This window comes from Pristis pectinata, chromosome 1 (assembly GCF_009764475.1).
Source record: "Pristis pectinata isolate sPriPec2 chromosome 1, sPriPec2.1.pri, whole genome shotgun sequence".
Lineage (NCBI taxonomy): Eukaryota > Metazoa > Chordata > Chondrichthyes > Rhinopristiformes > Pristidae > Pristis > Pristis pectinata.
The window spans coordinates 106,382,830-106,403,266 of NC_067405.1; the positions used below are offsets into that span (position 1 = coordinate 106,382,830).

A 20,437-nucleotide genomic window follows, 5' to 3' on the forward strand; every position below is an offset into this window, starting at 1 on the left:
GTGAAGTGATACATTTTGAGAAGTTAAACCAGGGCAGGATGTACCCAGTGAATGGCAGGGCCCTAAGGAGTGTTGTTAAAGAGAAGAACCAAGGAGTACAAGTACATAGTTCCCTGAAAGTGGCGACACAGTTAGACAGGGCAGTAAAGAAGGTGTATAGCATGCTTGTCTTCACCGGTCGGGGCACTGAGCACCAGAGTTAGGATGTTACAGCTGTGCAAGACATTGGTGAGACCATACCTGGAGTATTGTGTACAGTTCTGGTCACCATACAACAGGAAGGATGTGATTAAGTTAGAGACAGTGCAAAAAAAGATTCACAAGGATGTTGCCAAGACTGGAGGGTTTGAGTTATGGGGAGAGACTAGATGAGCTGGGACTGTTTCCCTGGAGTGAAGGAAGCTGAGATATGACCTTATAGATGTATATAAAATCATGAGGGTCATAAATAGGGTAGAAAGTCATAGTCTTTTTCCCAGGGTAGAAGAGTCTAAAACTAGAGGGCATAGGTTTAAGGTGAGAGGGGAAAGATTTAAAGGGGATCGGAGGGTGATGGGGATATGGAATGTGCTGCCAGAGAAAGTGGTAGAGGAAGGTGCAAATACAACTCTTAAAAGGCATTCAGACAGGTACATGGATAAGAAAGGTTTAGAGCGATATGGGCCAAATGCAGGCACATAGGACTAGCTTAGGTAGGCACCTTGGTTGGCATGGATGAGTTGGGCCAAAGGGCATGTTTTCGTGCTATATAACTCGATGAGTCTATGACTCTAACTTCCCCCCATAAGCCTGGGTGGAAGTCGCACCAATGAAATTATCAGCTGAATGATTTATCTCTTGATTTCTTTCCTTTTTACACAAGCCGTGTTTGTTTTTAAATGGGCTGCATATTTTAAATTCCCAGCAAAATGGTATCACTGGAGTGGTAACTGTAATATTGACGCAGTAAGTGCTATTCTATCTGTAATAAAGCAAGTGAAATATGATTTTAGTGATTTGTTAAAAAGTGCTGATTGACATTATCATGTCAGTCTGAGTAAATTAAATAAGCTATTACATCCTTCATGAAATGGCTGTGAAAATAGTTTGTAATATTATTCAAAGCATGGAATATGAAAAGGAAACAAATAACAAAAACATTAATAGGTTTCTACAGGAGTGCAGTGCCTAACCTGGTCAGGTGAGGAAACTCAGTGTAGCAACTATACAATATTACAAGGTCTGTTAGAAACAAAGTAAGATTGACAGAATATGAAAGTAAATGACACATAAAAGAGTACAGTGGCAGTGTACACAGTGCGAGTGTTGTAGTGTTACTGTTATTTTTTCCCTTCCCCCTCGCCTGAAATTCTGAAATCTTCTTTATTCCTTTTGAAATATGAGTTTGTTTTCATGTAACCAGAAGAGCAGAGCATAGTGCCAGCATGGATTATTCAGGGAGCAGTGCATTTTGTTCAGCCTGTTCTACTGGAAACTAATAGTGAGAGACATGCCAATGTTGTGATGCAGAAGTGGTCACCATGGAATCAGTCTTGGCTGGAGACTTCATGCACTTCAGGTTCTTCCCTTGGGACCATATCGAATAGCTGGTGCTAGAAAGCAGGCCAGCTTATATTACTTTGTATCGCAGCTGCTTCACAGGATCAGACAAAGATTCATTAACTGACACTTCTAAGACTGCACAGGCTGAACACTCGGCAGAATGGAGCAATCCATCAGGTCTGCTTTGTGACTGGACCCTAATCAGGAATCCTGCTAGGGTTTTCAAACTTTTATCAAGGTGAGATGCATCTAATTGGAACAAAAGCCACGGATGTGCTTCCACCGTCCTTCCTGGAGCCACAGCTCTTCTAATATGCCACAATGTATTGCACAGAAGTTTCTGTAACATTTCTCCCAAAAATATACTTTAAGGACTTTAATAATCTTCCAAGGACCTTGAGAGAATATGATTTTGTTTTGTGACTTGAATTAAATTTCTTCTGCCAGCTTTTGAGCTCTCAGGAAAACTGTCTGAATTAAGAAAAATACCTGAAAATATTTAATTTATGAAAGGAATGAATGGCATTTGTAGATTTACAATAATATAACAGAATAATGAAGCCACATCTGTTTCTCTAATTCTGGTTGTCCAATAGAATTTTATGTTATTGGGACTAAAAATGAGTTTAAAGCATTGAAATGCTCTATTGGAATTTGAAGGTGAATTTCAAATGTTCTCCCGATGAAAGATGGGGTTCCATTTACGGAGATGAGATTCCACTGTCACTCGAACTTGATTATTCCCACTGGATGAGTTTTATTTGTTCTCAACTTGATTTCCTTTTGTTGTAGAACGCTATGTATCTCAGCAGGAGGAAGAAAAACAGGATGACCTTGTTCCCTCTTTAAAGCAGTCTTCCCGAGTTCTGGTGCCACATGAGGTCTCAATGGCTGCAGCTGTTGAGAAATAAGGCCAATTACTTTACGTAATGAATCTTCTCAAATTGTCAGAATTCCTGCATCCATCTGTTTCTTGGATTTTTTCTGTTGTTCAGTTTTCAGATGGATTTCCTGTTATTTAATGCTTCCTGTTTTCTCTTTTTTTATTTTGATTTTACTCTGTACTCCTTTGGTCTTCTCCCTTTTGAAGATTTGCACATCCAGTTTTTGTTTCCTCTTTCCTGGGTTTTATTTTTCTGATTTATGTAAACTTGTTCCTTTATTTCCTGCATTGATATTAAGAAACTACTTCTCTGATCCCCATGTGATTAGTACAGCAAATGTGTTCATTGCTTCTATGAATATCCTTTTGAAATAATTTTAAGAATTTGCGAGAATGTAGATGGTACACGCAACAGTTATAACGAATCTATGATGGAAAGAGTTGATGGGGTACAACCAAGTGGTCTGTTTTGTCCCAGGTTGTCCCAAACTTCTTGAATGAAGGATATTCCATGACACCTCTGTCTTTTGTCTCGTAGATGGTAGAAAGACTTTGGGGTTGGCAGGTGGTGAGTCATTCATAAAAGGATATCCATTCTGCAAAGGTCCATGTGAGTTTCTGTTTAGTAGCAATCTCTTGTGATGATGAAGTTTTAGCAATGTTAATGCTTTTTGTGAACATGTGTGTATGGGTAGACATTAGAATCTCCCTTGTTGGAGATTTGCACGTCATATTTGTTTAAGTATGAAAATTAAAGTTTCGATTCATTCAACCATCATTAATGAAAACCAAGCACGGCATGTTTTGGAACATTTCCAATTTATAATGTGACTTTTACTGATGCCATTCAAAGAAACAGAAAATACTGTGCAGATTTCAGTACTGTTGTTTTTTAAGATGTCCAAACATTGCAATATGTCACCAGAATAATAACTTTCTTACCTGCTGTGATTGAAAATCTTTAATTTGAAGGAGCCTGAGTAAACATAATTGGAACAAACTCGTGTATAGGACTCAGTATCTTGGAACCAAGGCCTATTTTATTTACAGACATGTGTACAGGAGGAGGGATTAGTACCGTTACAGAAAAGATGAGGAGATTCAGGCACACTATACTTGTGTTCTGACAAATACAAATAAGGAAAAAGGCCTTCAGCATAAGGTTTAGTGATGTTGTACACAAGGAGTATCTGTATGCCATAGTGACCAGATAAAATCTTCCTGAATATTGGCCAGGATTTTGTTGATAAATGCCAGCAAATCCAGGACTTTGAACATGCAGTATAGCTCAGAAATATTTTTTGCTGACAATTCCAAGCATTCACACCCAGGAACTGGCTCTCCCATCCTTTTGCAGGATCTGTGACCCCATTGATTTCTGTGCTGATTGCAGAGTCAACTGGGATAAATAGGGGTGGGGCTGTGCCTGCTGTTAAAACAGATGGGCCTTCATCATTGCATTGTTAGAGGCCAACTCATCACTCAGCCCATGCCATTAGAGTCCAACATGCCAGCAACATAAGCTCTCTATTGCCTTGTAATGATGTGTCAGTAAAATTAGATCAACTGCAATCCTATAAAAACAGAATTTGCACAAATCTCCTCTCTGCATACCCTAAACATCAGAGCTGCCAATGTTCAGAAGTCAACTTCTCCGCAGTAATGATTCAATAATGTTTTCAGTGGAGGTTTGCTTGATTACTTGCAGGAAAATCAGAATGCTTACATGTTATCTGAGTTTGTTTCATTCATCTCTAATAACTGGGTCTAGTGGATTAAGTTTTTGGCTCAAAGACAATGCTTGAATTACTCATAGGCATTGTTTCCACGGTCCTCTGCCAACTTTGTGTGGGAATATGAAGCACAAAAGGAAAAATGACCAGAACAACAGGAAAGCTCCTCAACAAACAGAAAATGCTGAGAGATTGATACCTCTGTTTATAAGTTTACCCAGTGATGTTTAATTCTCCCAGGAAATGTTAAAAATAAAAGTAAAAAGTTAATGTATCTTTAAAATATAAATATAATATACAAGATGGCATCTAGAGTGATACATACTGTAAACGTAAGATTACAAAGAAGTGTTTTATCATAAATAATCGCAATTTTAGAAATCACATATAATTTAACTATCTTCCAGTCACAGTTAATCCTGTGTGTAAGATTTTTAAATAGTTAATCACGCTTGACTGAACCTCTACCATATTTACTATCTGCACAATCCTCATGTATTCACCCGGTACGGATGCAGAGGGAGAATCTTACTGGTTGAGTGGAGATGGAGAAGATGTTTCCATTAGTAGAAGAGCCTAGGATCTGTGGGCACAGCCTCAGAAGAAAGGGACATCCCTTTAAAACTGAGATGAGGAATGTCTTCAGCCAGAGGTTGGTGAATCTGTGAAATTCTTTGCCACAGAGGGCTATGGAGGTCAAGTCATTGGGTATATTTAAGGCAGAGATTGATAGGTTGTTGATTGGTTATGGGGAGAAGGCAAGAGAATGGGGTTGAAAAAATATCAGCCATGTTTTAATGCCGAATGGCCTAATTCTGCTCCTATATCATATGGTCTCAGGTTCCTGGAAGCATCCAGTGAGGCTTGGTGAGACCTTCAATAGCAAAACCACCAATGACACTAAGGAGACATCCAGTGCAATATACTCAGTCAAGCCCCAGTCGCACATCTGAATGAAGGACTGCAAAGCCACCCTGAACAGTTTTATAAACAGTTCTTCATTTGCCTCTCTTGAAGCATGTTATCTATGCTTTAACATAATGTATTGTAGTGAGGTGCTACGCACTGAGCTAAGAATGAAACATGCAGTCGGAGGTCTGAACTCGAGACTGATTTATTTTTTAACTACCCACGCTAGCTTTTAAACCCGATACAGATCCCGCCCTCCCAGGGCAGAAGTGACGCCTGCGGTACGTCACTGAACTCTTCCTGTGTGCGGGCTTTCTCTCCTCTCTGTCGAAGAAGAAGGCCAGGCGCCATTTTGCTGCTGACCTTCCTGCCAACACACACTCCGTTCTCAGAGCCAGTTTGTTCGCTTCGGAGGTAGGTCGCTACATGACCCCCCCCCCAACCCCAGAACCGGCGATACCCCTCCCAAAATCCAAAATTGGGACAGTCGCAGCTTGGGCGGTCTGCCTCTGCACCTTGGAACCTGAGCCTCGACAGTCTGCGACAAGTCCACATGGGCCAGTTTGAGCCAGTCTACCGTGAAAACCTCCTCTTTCCCCCCAATGTCCAGAACGTATGTGGACCCGTTGTTCCTCAGTACTTTGAACGGTCCCTCATACAGCCGCTGCAGGGTTGTCCTGTGCGCGCCCCTTTGAACAAAAACGAACTTACGGTTCTGCAGGTCCTTGGGTATGCAGGTCGGAGTTTGTCCGTGTCATGAAGTCAGTACGGGGGGCCAGGTTGCCGAGCTCCTCGTGTAGCCTGTCCAGGACTGCTGCTGGTTCTTCTTCCTGCCCCCTTGGGGCTGGTATGAGCTCCCCTGGGACGACCAGGGGTGCACCGTACACCAGCTCGGTCGACAAGGTGTGCAGGTCTTCTTTGGGTGCTGTGCGGATTCCCAGCAGGACACAGGGGAGCTCGTCCACCCAGTTAGGCCCTTTCAGGCGGGCCATGCAAGCCGACTTCAAGTGGCGGTGGAAGTGTTCCACCGGCCCGTTCGACTGGTTGGTAGGCGGTTGTGTGGTGCAAACATGCTCCCAACAGGCTGGCCACAGCCAACCACAGGCTGGAGGTGAACTGGGTGCCTCTGTCAGAGGTAATGTGGGCCGGTACCCCAAAGCGTGCTACCCAGGTTGCAATCAGCACTCGGGCACAGGAATCGGCAGAGGTGTCAGTGAGCAGGGCTGCCTCTGGCCATCTTGTGAATTGGTCGACCGTAGTTAGGAGGTACCTCACTCCTCTCGACACAGGCAGGGGCCCCACAACATCCACATGAATGTGGTCGAACCTCAGGTGGGTGGGCTCGAACTGCTGCGGCGGTGCTTTGGTGTGCTGCTGCACCTTGGCTGTTTGGCACTGCATGCACGTTTTGGCCCACTCGCTGACCTGTTTGTGGAGCCTGTGCCACACAAACCTGCTGGAGACCATCCAGACGGTTGTCCTGATGGATGGTGTGCCAAACCGTGTACGGAGTTGAAAACCCCCCACCGCCAGGATGCCGGGATGATGGGGCGAGGTTGGCCAGTAGCTATGTTGCATAGGAGGGTCCTCCCAGCTGGACCTACTAGGAACTCCTGCAGTTGCAAACCCGAGACTGCGGTCCTGTAGCTGGGCAACCACCTGTTGTCCCTCCACTAGCACTGTGTAGTCCACTCCCCGGGACAGGGTCTGGATAGCTGGCCTGAAGAGTGTGTCCGCCACGACATTGTCCTTTCCCGAGACATGCTGGATGGCCTTCATGTACTCGGAGATGTAGGACAGATGTCACTGCTGACGGGCCGACCAGGGATCGGACGCCTTTGTGAATGCGAAAGTCAATGGTTTGTGGTCCGTCAATGCGGTGAATGGCCTGCCCTCTAAAAAGTATCTGAAGTGCCAGATTGCCAGGTAAAGTGCTAACAGCTCCCAGTCGAAAGCACTATACTTGAGTTCAGGTTGCCGCAGGTGCTAACTGAAGAACGCCAGGGGTTGCTGGCACCGTTCGATGAGTTGCTCCAGCACCCCACCGACTGCTGTGTTGGACGCGTCTACTGTGAGGGCAGTTGGAAAGTCCCTTCTGGGGTGCACCAGCATCGCGGCATCTGCCAAGGCTTCTTTGGCTTTAACAAAAGCGGCCGCGGCCTCTTTGTCCCAAGTGATGTCCTTGCCTTTACCCGACATCAGGGTGAACAAAGGGCTCATGACTTGCGCTGCCGGGGGGGGGGGGATCCGGCGGTAGAAGTTGACCATACCGACAAATTCCTGCAAGCCTTTGACTGTGTTGGGGTGGGCGAAGTGGCGGATTGCGTCTACCTTGGTGGGCAGGGGAGTTGCCCCATCTTTGGTAATTCTGTGGCCCAGAAAGTCGATGGTGTTGAGCCTGAACTGGCATTTGGCTGGGTTGATGGTGAGGCCAAAGTCACTCAAGCGGGAGTAGAGCAGGCGGAGATGGGACAGGTGTTCCTGGCGATTGCGGCTGGCTATGAGGATGTCGTCTAAATAGACGAACGCAAAGTCTAGGTCGAGCCCGACGGCATCCATCAGCCGATGGAATGTCTGTGTGGCATTCTTCAGGCTGAAAGGCATCCACAGCAACTCGAACAGGCCGAAAGGGGTGATGAGCGCTGTCTTGGGGATGTCTTCGGGGTGTACCAGGATTTGATGGTATCCACGGACGAGGTCCACTTTGGAAAAGGTGCTCGCCCCGTGCAGGTTTGCTGCAAAGTCCTGTATGTGGGGTACGGGGTAGCGGTCTGGGGTTGTGGCCTTGTTCAACCAACGGTAGTTGCTGCACGGTCTCCAGCTCCCAGCTGCTTTGGGCACCATGTGCAGGGGGGAAGCCCACGGGCTGTTGGACCTCCATACAATCCCCAATTCTTCCATCCGCTTGAAATCCTCCTTCGCCAGGTGGAGCTTGTCAGGAGGAAGTCGTCGTGCGCAGGCGTGGAGGGGTGGTCCCTTGGTCGGGATGTGGTGCTGTACTCCTTGTCTGGGTATGGCTGCCATGAACTGCGGTGCCAGAACCGATGGGAAATCCGCCAGTATTCTGGTGAATTCGTTGTCCAACAGCGTGACGGAGTCCAGGTGTGGGGCCGGCAACTTGGCTTTGCCCAGGGAGAACGTTTGAAAAGTCTTGGCATGTACCAGTCTTTTCCCATGTAAGTCAACCAGTAGGCTGTGGGCCCGCAAGAAGTCCACTCCTAGGAGTGGCTGGGCCATGGCGGCCAGTGTGAAGTCCCACATGAACCGGCTGGCGCCGAACTGCAGCTGCACTGTACGGGTGCCGTAGGTTCATATCGTGCTGCCGTTCATGGCCCTGAGGGTGGGCCCTGGCTCCCTGTTGCAGGTGTCGTGCCCCGTCAGGGGTAAGATGCTGATTTCCGCTCTGGTGCCGACCAAGAAGCGGCGTCCCGATTGTTTGTCCCAGACGAACAAAAGGCTGCCTTGGTGGCCAGCCGCCGTAGCCATCAGTGGCGGCTGGCCTCGGTGTTTCCCGGGAACTCACAGGGCGGGCGACACCAGCGGGCTTCTGCGCCCCACCGCTGGTGGTAGAAACACCACTGAGCGTTGGCTCCCTCATTCCTACCTCTAGGTTGCATGTGCTCTGTTGCCGGGCCTGGTCTGGTCTGCCGTTGGGCACGTGGCCTGTTGATCTGTGCGACAGACGCCTTGCTTTCCCTCTTGGCCTTCCACAGTACGTCTGCCCGGGCCGCCACCTTCCAGGGATCACTGAAATCCGCATCGGCGAGTAGCAGATGTATGTCGTCGGGCAGCTGCTCTAGAAACGCCTGCTCAAACATGAGGCTTGGCTTGTGTCCGTCAGCCAGGGCCAGCATTTCATTCATTAGCGCAGACGGCTGCCGGTCCCCCAAGCCATCCAGGTGCAGCAAGCGGGCGCCATGCTCCCGCCGTGAGAGTCCGAAGGTCCTTATGAGCAGTGCTTTGAATGCTGCGTACTTGCCTTCCTCCGGGGGCGACTGAATGAAGTCCGCGACCTGGGCGGCTGTCTCCTGGTCGAGGGAGCTCACCACGTAATAATAGCGCGTGAAGTTAGAAGATATCTGTCGGAACTGGGCCTCTGCTTGAGCAAACCACAGTTGGGGCCGCAGCGTCCAGAAAGTTGGCAGTTTAAGTGAAACTGCGTGAACAGCTGAAGGGTCGCTCATCTTCGGTCCAAATCCCATTTGGACCGCCGGGGTCACCAATGTAGCGAGGTGCTATGCACTGAGCTAAGAATGAAACATGCAGTCGGAGGTCTGAACTCGAGACTGATTTATTTTTCAACTACCCACGCTAGCTTTTAAACCCAATACAGATCCTGCCCTCTCTGGGCGGAAGTGACACCCGCGGTGCGTCACCGAACTCTTCCCGCGTGCGGGCTTTCTCTCCTCTCTGTTGAAGAAGAAGGCCCGGCGCCATTTTGCTGCCGACCTTCCTGCCGACGTGCATTCCGTTCTTGGAGCCGGTTCGTTCGTTTCGGAGGTAGGTCGCTACAGTATCATACTAAAGCACCATTCTTCATGCTTGAGTGACTGGATCACACCCTGATCTTGATCTCTGCCAATATCTACACAGATACTGTATCTAACATGAGGTAGTCTGGCATCCCACTACAAACCTACAAATCCATTTTCTACTGGACTGATGTCCGCGGACAGCTAGGCTTTACAATGGCTTTCATTCTCAACCCATTATCATGGAAGAATGTATGGACTGCCTTTATTCAAACAGGACTTTTTTTTATTCCCTTTCTGGCATTTATTCTCTCTAAGCTAGAATTCCTGGTAGTTCCTTTCCAGTTCTGGATTTTGCTCCCTTACTATTATGTTCACTGTATTGCATGTCCCACAGCCTTTCTGGTATAATCTCAATTTACTTGCCCTTCAACAAACACAAAATGTAAGATTTTTAGGAAGACTTTACTGAACAATTCTATTCAATTCACAAGTGCTGCTTTGAATTCTTGATCATTCGTCATTTTACTTCTTCATTTCATCCCCATGTACCAATATCTCCAAATTTAATCATCTGCAAGCTTTAGGAACACCAGTTCACCTTTCCCCTTGCATTTTACAGTCATTCTGCCTTACCACGGTGTTTAAGAATTTTAGATCTAAACTACATCTCCCATTTTATCTTAGAGATTGGGTACTGATAAAAAAGGATGGTGGCCAAGGGGAATGGCAGAAATAGCGACTGATGATTCAAGTGGGAAACTCCTATTGGTATGTGACCGGTGGGTTGATGGTCACTTCTAAAGCCTCCCAGGTTTTGTTTGTCAAAGAAGTCTTCTCTGCTTGCTGGTTTTACCATGCCATAAAATTCCAGTTTTATGATGTGGTGAGACGTGTACTAAAGTACTTGTGCACATTTTTAGTTCATCCTGCCAATTCCCAGTGTCACCTTCATTGATTGATTGATTCTCACCTCTTTCCCCCACCCGCACCCCCCCAGCCCCCATGAACCTTTTATTGGAATCACAGAAATGGCTTCTGAGTGGATATCAGAAAAGTGAGTGAATATGGTGGAGAGTTTAAGAATGAAACCACCAAATTCTGGATTAACTCAAAATAATTAGATAACATGCCTCTATAATGTTAGAAAGAATGATTCCTATTTTACATTAAGTTGATCCTTGGAAAATTGATTTTAGTTCAGTTAATTGTCCCCAAAGAAATAGAAGATTCATATCAGATTGTCACCTATTGATACTGGACAGTAAAGTAAATACAAGATAAATTAAAATGCCTGTCAGGATGACCTTTAGAGAATATTACTTTAAACTTGATGCCTCTACTTTGTTGGGGAAAAATACAGAATGTTCAAACAGTAAGACTACATTTATTATTTTTGATGTTGTGAAGGAAAATGGAACAAAGTATTTTTTCCAGCAAGCATGCTATGGAGGATTTCTTTGATCCAGATTTAGCCAGATAAACATCACAGGACACTGAAATATCCATACAGCTTGGGCAAATCAATCATTAATTAACAAAAAAAAGGCCTCAAAGTATAAAAAAATACACAACACCCCTAAAATAATAAATATGAAATTGCAGCTTCAGTGTCAGATCACACAACGTAATTTCATGCATTGTAAGATTTTTCTTCTCACTCTCTGAGAAACACGTGCAAAATAGTACAGCATCTCAAAGTAAGCTAGTTGCATAATGACAAACTTCATTAAGCGCAATTGGTAATCTTTCAGCTCCACAATAACTGGGAACTGGGAAGTTTTAACTGGAGAGGAATAGATAGAGTAGACAGTCAGCGCCTCCTTCCCAGGGCACCAATGCTCAAGACAAGAGGGCATGGCTTTAAGGTTATGGGTGGGAGGTTCAGGGGAGATGTCAGGGGGAGATTTTTCACCCAGAGAGTGGTTGGTGCATGGAATGCACTGCCTGGGGTCGTGGTGGAGGCAGATACATTGGACAGGTTTAAGAGCTTGTTGGATAGACATATGGAGGAATGTGAGATAGAGGGATATGCAGGAGGAAAGGGTTAGGTAGTGTGAGGGTGGTTTGATGGACGGCACAACATGGTGGGCCAAAGGGCCTGGTTTGTGCTGTATGGTTCTATGGTTCTATGGTTCTATGGGATGGTTACAGTTAAGATAAGATAAGATATCTTTATTAGTCACATGTACATCAAAACACACAGTGAAATACATCTTTTGCGTAGAGTGTTCTGGGGGCAACCCGCAAGTGTCACCACGTTTCCAGCTCCAACATAGCATGCCCACAACTTCCTAACCCATACGTCTTTGGAATGTGGGAGGAAACCAGAGCACCCAGAGGAAACCCATGCAGACACGGGGAGAACATACAAACTCCTTACAGACAGTGACCGGAATTGAACCTGGGTAGCTGGTGCTGTAATAGCGTTACGCTAACCGCTACACTACCGTGCCTGCCCATTGAAAGTTACCATTGATAGTTGCCCATGGTTACAAGATTGTTACTCAATGGACTCACAAAAGAGAGAAGTGGTGAAAACTGCAATTTTAATTGAGGATTAAATAGTTCTACTTAAATCTGTTATACTGCATTAGCAGCACATATAGACATTATAAATCCAAAACAAATTAATTTTAAAACAAATGGAGCAAAATGAAATATTTTAATGTCTCTTTCTAAACACATTGAGAGAAAGTAAACAATGTTTGAAGGCAAATTCTAGTAGGGCATGGGGCATCACACACAAACAGCAAAAAACTGCCTTGTAAGTGAAGATTGTGTAATTTACTGGAATTTTTGATGTTATTAGTGAGCAAGATTCAGTGCAAACCTATCTAACTATAGGACAAAAGCAGCACAAGTTTAAAATGGAGAGAGAACAGAGCTGCAGAGTGAAGTAACTTCACCCCCAAAAGTTTTCAATATCACACATGACACTCAAATTCCTTTGAAGGGTTAAATTCTGGATCTGCGCCATTTAAAACTTGGAAAATTGCAGCAACCAAAAGCTAACAACTGCTATTGCAATGTGCTATGTTCCTCTTTTTTCTGATTGTTCTCCCTCTTCTTCAACCCCAATTCAGAGTATCATGGGGCATCCTACCCATCATGCAGAAACCTGACATAGATTTGCAGGCCAAATGTGAAATGACTCTGGAGCCTTTCGTTCATAAGTCTCAGCTCTGTTCCTGGACAGAATGGGCTACGGGTGGGTTTAAAGATTAAACACCTGTCGTTGGGCAGAATCTCAAGGGGTTTGGAACAAAATTGGGTGGTCGGGCCCTATGCCTTAGTGGGGTCAGAAATAAGAAGTGAGGGATAGGTCAGGAGGGGGAGAAGCCAGTGTTGTCTGGGTGCTATGTGGCAAAATATCAAAGGTACTGTAAGTATGGGACATAGCTTGCAGTGTCCCAACCCAATCATGTGTTTATTAAAACCTTGCCCCATAAGTGATGAAGGATGGTCACTCTCATGATAACTTGGTTTAACTTTCTCTATATTGCTTCCAATTGCACTGAGCACACTAGGGTGATTCACTTTGGACAGAAAGTGGCTGAATTTTCAGTGATATGGAATTACTTTGAAATGGTCATTATCACATATCACTCTGAGCAATGTCAAATTTTCAATCACACCACACTGAGGAGAAAATCATTACATGATTCGATTTGTAGGCCATTATTTGTATCCAAAATTTTATGTGATCATTGTTAATTGATACACATTAACACATTCTCCAAAACGGGGACAAGATGGAAATACAGCCAGAACTGTTGGAACAGAAATGCTGGAGGCACTCAATGGGTCCAGCATCAGTCCTGATGTACGATCTTGACCCAAAATGGTGGCCTACACCTTTTGCTACCACAGATATAGCTTGACCCGCTGGGCTCTTCCAGTGTTCTATTTTTGTTCCAGATTTCAGCAGCTGCAGTTTCTTTCATCTTCTCTAGAACATTTAGAGCCTTATTTTCCTTTCTAATTTAACAAACTACTATTGCACCACAAGAAATAATTCAGAAATTTCTTTCTAAATTACAATTAATAAAAATTAGATTTGTACCACACTGGGCCCAAAAAGTGAATTCTATTTTCAGAATTAATCCTTTACATTTCACTGTATACCTCATTTCTTCTTTTCCCCAGAAACACATCTAATTGTCACTTGAACATATCTATACTGCCTGCTTCAATGGTTTAATGGTGTCCTACATTATTGTGAATGGATATGGATTCAAACAGACAAGATTTTGGTTTTGATTATACAATAGCTGTCTTTTTGTGAGCTGAACTCCTGTCATTCATTGAATCGCTGCACTTGGTCAAGCCTGGATGTGTGTTAAGTTTTCATTCAGGGTCCGATCATCACCAGAAAGTTGCACTGTTTGAGTATGCCGAAGTGTGCACATAGTTTCAGCCGCTCTATTCATCACCCACCTCACACCCAATATAACTTACTGTTCATTGCAGTTTGTTTGAAATAAGAGAGGCAACATGTTGTTAAAAATTATGCTATAGATTACAAAGTAAGTGCAGAGTATAGGTTATGCTAACCTTAATATGACAATAATTTTCTCCTTCTTCTAATTACATGGCAATCATTTTCACATTCTTCTTTGCTAACATTTATAACATTAGTTAATGATCAGCCTTTACTGGGACAGGTTCAGCATGCACCTTTACAAAAGTCAAACCATTAACAATCGTGAAAAAATATTTAAATTGAATACACTTAGTGTGTTCCTTGTGACTCAAAAAGAATCTGATGAGTGTCTAGTGATACCACGATGTCAGCCAACCTGCTGAAGGCAACTCCGATTTACAGCAGGTCCTTCAGTAAGTTGTCTAATTTGCAGGAAACAACATTTGGTCAACAACAACAAAGCAAACAAAGTCCATTTCAGAATCTAAAAGCAAATCACATGATTGGAACCACAGTAACTTCTTTCCATAAATGCAGCAATTGCTCCAACAAAAATCTATATGCAAATTGTGTAACATCAATTCCAGTCACTTAGAGCAGGGCACTCTCTATATCCAATCCCTTTCTAATTTTATACACTCTGCTTAAGTTGCCATGTAAATAAACTACAACTGCTGTCTTCTTTGTTAAGACCGCACTGAATGATGGAAACATTATCCAATTATCTCCATTCTGGGCAGGAATTGTTTTGTTACTTTGTACAGCCAGGGATAAAGGCAGTGGAGGTATGTGTACTGGTGACTATGATTCTTCACTTGCTCTACTCTCATTTTAGTTATGGCAAGTTGCTGTTCGCCACATGTAGGGAGAGACATTCAGAAGGCAGTTGTCATAATGACATTGCGAGTGGCCTTGGAGTGGATTTTTTGCTACCCTCTAGGCAAGGAATGGAGCATAGCTTGAGGAGATGTACAAAACAACTTACTCAAAAAAGCTATTCTCAAAATTTGTGCACTGCAGATTCCCAAAATATTATCTTATTTTTATTGCCGGTGTTATAAGAATGGGCTTGTCTTCTACAAAGCTCTACTTTTACTATCTAATAGATCGCACCAGCAACATTTCTTCATCATGTGGTTACCTCTTCCAGTTGAGCATTTAATAAAGCAGAAAAGAATTGGAGTTCATTTTGAAACATAATATCATAATAATTAAGAATTTTTTAAAATTGTAATTTCAATTATTTTCATTTGAGCAAAGATTGCGGAAGGATTTGATAGCAATGTTTAAAATTATGAAGATAAAGGGAGAAACTTCCAGACTGAAGGGTCTAGAAGATAGAACATTTGTAATTAAATATTGAAGCTTAGATGGAGAGCAGAAGAACCTAAAAAGTTAGTGTGCAGTAAAACTCATATAATCTGGCATATGTAGGACACTGGTGATGCTGGAGTAGCAGATTTTCCAGTCTATTTGTCGTTATTCATATTAATACACTAACATATTTTAATTCACTGTTTTTTAGAAGTTACTTTGTATTATAATAAGGTTCCCAATGATCCCAGCAAGCGTGGGAAATGAGACCCTGGTCATCTTGGAGATATCTTGGAAGTGCGGTCCAAGTGAAGTGAATGGGAACACACGAACCAGGGCCCTGGTGAGTGGAAAAGAGCATAGGAACTAGGGACCCAGAGGATCAGAAGGGAGATTGGGAAATATTATCTGGTAAACCAGATACCAAACCATCAGGATTTCCAAATAGTCACATACTGGATTATTGGAGTATATCTGCGTTTAAGTCTATATTGTAAATGGATAGTTGAAAGAAAAAGGCTAAGGGAACAGGCAGCCCCAAGGGATTAGGACTATTGTTTCTGTGAAGGACACAAGCTAACACAAGCTATTTATGCCAACATTCTGTTTCTGTTTTGTATATTGGAGCACCGGTGGGCAAAATATGGCACAGAGGGATCTGCCTTACTGACAAAATAATCCAAAGAACTAGAGAAGGGACCTCAATAGTTTGGGAAGGCAATCTCACTCTAAAACTGAATTGGAAAGTAATAATACAGGTTTGATGTAATCCATGTGCTTTGGAACACTGTTTCAAAAATGTTGTGATAAGTATATGTGAAATAATGAATTAGACATTTCCTCAATTTGTGTGCAAGCCAATGGATATGGGTGTCAATTAGAATCACCTTTCCCAGAAGGTTGTGTGAATAGTTCCTTTCACAATTGCTATTTATCAGTACCTTCCTGGAACTAAAAAATAATTCTGAAAAATATTTATGATCTTTTGCAACAAGATACAAATGAAGATGTCCTTGTTAGAAACTGAGAATGATTTTTCATTGATGTAGTTTTAAGTAGTTTTCTTTTCCATTTACAGCTGGCAAGATATTTTTACATTTTATTCTTCTAGATAACAATATCATTTACTCCTGCTGTTTTTACTTCTCTTTCTAAAATCACATCTCAGTCAACATACCTTCATTGCAATCTTCAAAATGCACGGCAGTGCCAGCACTGGAAGAAATACATAATCACTTTTAAAAATCACATTAGATATGTAATGACCTGCTTATGAGGAATAATGTTTTGAAAGACAATAAAGAGGCTGCAGTGAAGTTTCTGGTTTGTGCAAAGGTTTTCTCTTTCACCAGATTAAAAGCTTGTTTGGAACAGCATGTATCTTTAATTGTAACAAAATGATGCAAAATAATGGTTGTAGATTAATCCCATGCTATTTTCACAGAAGGTCAGATGAGGTGAAGAATACCATCATTTTCATCACCATATCCCTTGGAGCAGCCATTAGCCCAACACCCAGGATTAGTAAACTTGATAAGGGTTAGTCATTGATAAGAAAGGAGAAAAGGGAAAGGCTCACAATTATATGGTGCCTTTCATAATCTCAGGATATCCAAAAATAGTTTGCAACTAATCAAGTACCGTTGAAACCATTAGCACTTGCAGCATAGGAAACAGATAACCAATTGGCCCACAGCAGAGTCTCACAAATAACAATAAGATCAATAAGTATGGAGGAGGAAGTGGTGTTTAGGAAGCTGATGGTCGCTGGATTGTAATCTAGTGAAGTTCCAGTAAAATCAAGGGCTCTTTTGAACTGCTTTATTTTACAGTCTCAGGATCGTGGATGGAAAAGTGGATCCTTTACAAGCATTTTAATCCCTGCTTTATCTAAAGTTAGGAATATTTACTCTCAGATATAAGATTAGGGTTGAAAAGGTTAAAACCTGCTTAAATGGTGTCAATCACAAAATCATTATTCCTTGGCTCACAGTTAACACATGTAGTAACTTAAATGCACAGTTAATACCTTTGTGAGTCCTTTAAAGTCCCAGCACTGTCTTTGTTTATTCAAGGAATATGAGAACAGTAGATTGTGAAGAGTTTATAAGCATCTATGTTAACGATTTCTTCTCTGTGAAGCAACCTCCTCCTTAAAGTTATGAGAATTACTCCAAATGATATGAATATACCTTGATCTGAATAAACATTATGGAATCTTCACAGGCAGTAATTCACAAATCTCTCTCTCAGCTCACTACAGCTGGAGAAAAGATGGGGTAACCTGGGTTTGAATTTACATATGGGGTTATATATCTTGTAACTATAGTGCTTCTCCCTGGACCATGTTAATATTGACTTACTTACCTATTAGATATTCTATACCATGTTAATATCAGTTTACTTTTCCATTAGATACGCTAGACTAACATTAAAAACAAGAGTTTTAAAATATAGTTTGTTTCACTCCTGTGGTAAGGCTTCTCAGGAAAGGAAAAGGCACACTAAGACAGTTAAGCATGAGTAGCCTATGCCAATTTTGTGTGAGGCCATGAACAAAAACTATTCCTCCACGAACTCCAGCCTTTGCAGAAAGTGGAGTTTGTGGAGGAAGTCCGCTTAGCAGCAGATTGGGAGTGATGGAAAGGGAGGGTCAGCGGTAGACAATTGGAAAGGAGTTGGGTCGAGGGAGCCGGAGGCTCTATCTGGGGGTGGGGATCATTGGATGAACAGGGAGGAGATTGTGAGGTCATCAACTGTGAGACAGAACTGGGGCGCATCACAACAAAGAAAAACTTACATGGAAAAGACAAACCTCTTGGACTCCCCAGCGGTCATCCAGACAAGGTTGGGCACTTTATATAATGTCAAAACAGACCTCAATCCTCCAGTTGCTTCTCAGTGTGAACAAGCCAGGCCTAGTTCCAGTCCAGCAGTCTTCATGGATACTTATATCAAACGGGCAAAAGACTGACACCTAATTTGCCAAAATGCTCTACCACCACACCTAATTCCAATTAGAGAATGGACTTTTAAAATTCTATTGTATAGAGTACGAAAGTGTTGTACTACACAATAGAATTTCTAGGCCACTTTCTTTTATATGAGATAATAAACTGAGGATCTACTGACCTCTAATCTGGGCATTAAACATCCCAGCATTATTTACGTTGATTGAGGGATACATGTTGGTCAACACCTCCAAGAACAGATTATCTAATTATTCATCATATTACCAATCATGAAGCTTTGGCGCTTGCAGATTGGCTTCTGTGTTTTCTCATGTTACAATAGTGCAGCACTTCAAAACTAATTGATTAGTGATGAAGTGCTTTAAGATGTCTTGGGTCTATAAGTATGTTAAAACTGCATTATTTTTCTGGTTAGTCGGCAGTGAAAAGTGGGACATCCAGATAAGCATTGACGAATATTGAGGTATTTGCCTAAGAAACATCTTCAGCGAGTCTAAAGCTTTGTGACAATGTTCTGTTATTGAATATATGTGATTAATATAGTTCAGTTTCTCTGGTGTATGAAAAGAGTGTACACAAGCATTGTTTGTAAAGGATGCTCCCATAAACAGTTCTCATTTTAGTGTCTGCAACTGATATTGTAAGTATTATCACATCCATCCACTGTTCTGACATCCTGTAACAGCTGATCAGAAATTTCCTTCAACTAAATATTTGAAAGACAGAGCTATTGACTTTGATCCTACAAACTCTGTTCCCTGCTCACTGATTCCAGCGTTCTTCCTAGCAAACATCTGAACCAAGTTGTTTGCAACCTGGGTATAATTCTTGGCCTTCAGATCATGTCTCGATGCTATCACTAAAACTTTATCACACCATCTCAGATCATCGATAATTGAAATCTTCATCCATGTTTCTGCTATCTTTAAACTTGACTTTTCTATTACATTAACAGTTGGCCTCACTCATCCTCCTCTCCGCAAACTTGAGGTTATCCAAAACTGCTGTGTCAGACTCATTCTCCACGACACCCCATAGTTGCTTATTTACATCTCAATTTTAAAATTCTATTCTTGTTTTCCCATCTCTCCACGTTGTCCCCAAGCTTATTCCTGTAACCTCTGCCAGCACTATAATCCTTTGAGATGTTTACACTCATCCCATTCTTGCCTCTAGACCATCGCATGTCCACTGGTAGCAGTTCTCAACTACCAAGGCCCAGCTTACATCTTTCAGCCTGTCTTCCCCTCTTCCCACAATTAAGATATTCCTTAAAATTCACCTCTTTGACCAAGCTTTTAATTAGCTGCCTGGTATGTCCTTGTGGACCAATGGAAGTTTGTTTGATAAAGCTCCCATGAAGAACTTGGAGATGTTTTATTGCATTAAAGGCACTATATAAATATATAAGTATATAAATACAAATATATTTTAAATTTTAAAAATGGCCACCCCTGTCAGTTTTTATTGATTGTTATGAAATATAAATGAAAGATATCTTTTAATGTCCAGTATCTTTGTTTCTCTCATTGAAAATGATAGGTTCATGATTAAATCACCTATCACCCTCTATTGCAATGGGCTTCCCACTGCACTGAACATAGCCCTTATATACAGTGAAGAGATAGTAATGTCCTTAAAAAATAGATCTCTATTATTCACAGCTGGGAACGGCTGGGCTCTTTGAGGTAGGACATTTTCTTCTGATTCTCATTTGTTAAAAAGCTACCAAGGAAAGTAAACAAGAAAGCTCAGGGATAAAAATTGGCTCCATGAACAATAGCTGACTTTTTGTTTTGTTAATCCCAATGCTGAGACATTGCAAGTGCCTCCGATTTTTCTAATAAGGAATGAGCATTTTTATTCCTGTCAATAATAATAAATCAGTGATGACTGAAAACCTGAGAGAGGATAAGCAAGCTTAAAGTGATACAGAAAACATTACTTTTTTTCACTATAAGAAAACTTCCACAGTCTGCATTTAATTAAGATATATTTGTCTTGAAAAGAGAAAATAGTGATAGTACCTACAAAGAATTGAAGATTTTCTCATAAAAGGAGAGAACACATATAACAGTAATTACTGAAAGACTTGTTGGGAAAATCAACACAATTGTGCTTTAGATATTATATGAAAGGAATTTAAACCCATCAAATCTTCTGCACAAATATATGGAAAAGCAAAA

General features: G+C 42.4%; 1 long non-coding RNA gene across 1 annotated transcript in view; it reads left to right on the top strand.

Annotated features, from left to right (window-relative positions):
• The first annotated feature begins 2,916 nt into the window (after positions 1–2,916).
• The window catches only part of LOC127572677 (uncharacterized), a 44,322-nt gene continuing 26,801 nt past the window's right edge, over positions 2,917–20,437 (top strand). Inside the window, exon 1 of the long non-coding RNA XR_007956653.1 lies at positions 2,917–3,035. This is a non-coding gene — a long non-coding RNA (uncharacterized LOC127572677). The remainder of the gene's footprint in view (positions 3,036–20,437) is intronic.